The sequence below is a fragment of the Bison bison genome, unplaced genomic scaffold (genome assembly GCF_000754665.1).
Source record: "Bison bison bison isolate TAMUID 2011002044 unplaced genomic scaffold, Bison_UMD1.0 scf7180017864451, whole genome shotgun sequence".
NCBI classification, from domain to species: domain Eukaryota; kingdom Metazoa; phylum Chordata; class Mammalia; order Artiodactyla; family Bovidae; genus Bison; species Bison bison.
In genome coordinates this window covers 2,238,099-2,238,523 of record NW_011495013.1, presented here as the reverse complement: position 1 = coordinate 2,238,523, position 425 = coordinate 2,238,099, and the positions used below count along the sequence as shown (strand labels likewise).

The 425-nt window shown below is 57.2% G+C and overlaps 1 protein-coding gene across 1 annotated transcript in view; it reads right to left on the bottom strand.

Annotated features, from left to right (window-relative positions):
- The window catches only part of SHISA3 (shisa family member 3), a 14,873-nt gene that overhangs the window by 4,332 nt on the left and 10,116 nt on the right, over positions 1-425 (bottom strand). The window lies entirely within an intron of this gene.

The window sequence follows — 425 nt, the reverse complement described above, 5'->3', positions numbered from 1 at the left end:
CCGATGTGAGAATAGGGGGCGGGGAAGCCCCTGAGACCCCAGTTTCTAAATATCCAACCGGAGGACCTGGGCATTTCTGAAAAGCGTGACAATAGGGGGTGGGCCGGAGTGGGTAATTCGATGCAGAGAAATGAAAGGAAGTCGTGAGAATGGGGCTTAGAAACACTACCAAACGGCCACACACACACACAAATGTGGCTTAAGTTCCTTACCGCCGTGGGGTACAGATAAACGCACCCCAAGAGTTGCGTTCCCTGCGCCATCAGCACTTCTCAAAGCTCCCGGAGCTCCCAGGGCGCAGAGTAGGGCACCTCACCAACCCCGAAAACTCAAGTCCAGCCTGGCGCTGCCCTCAAAGCCCTGCTCTGAAATGTCGTGAGCGCCCAGGGCTCCCTCTTTCTCGCCGGGAGTCACTGGGCGCAAGC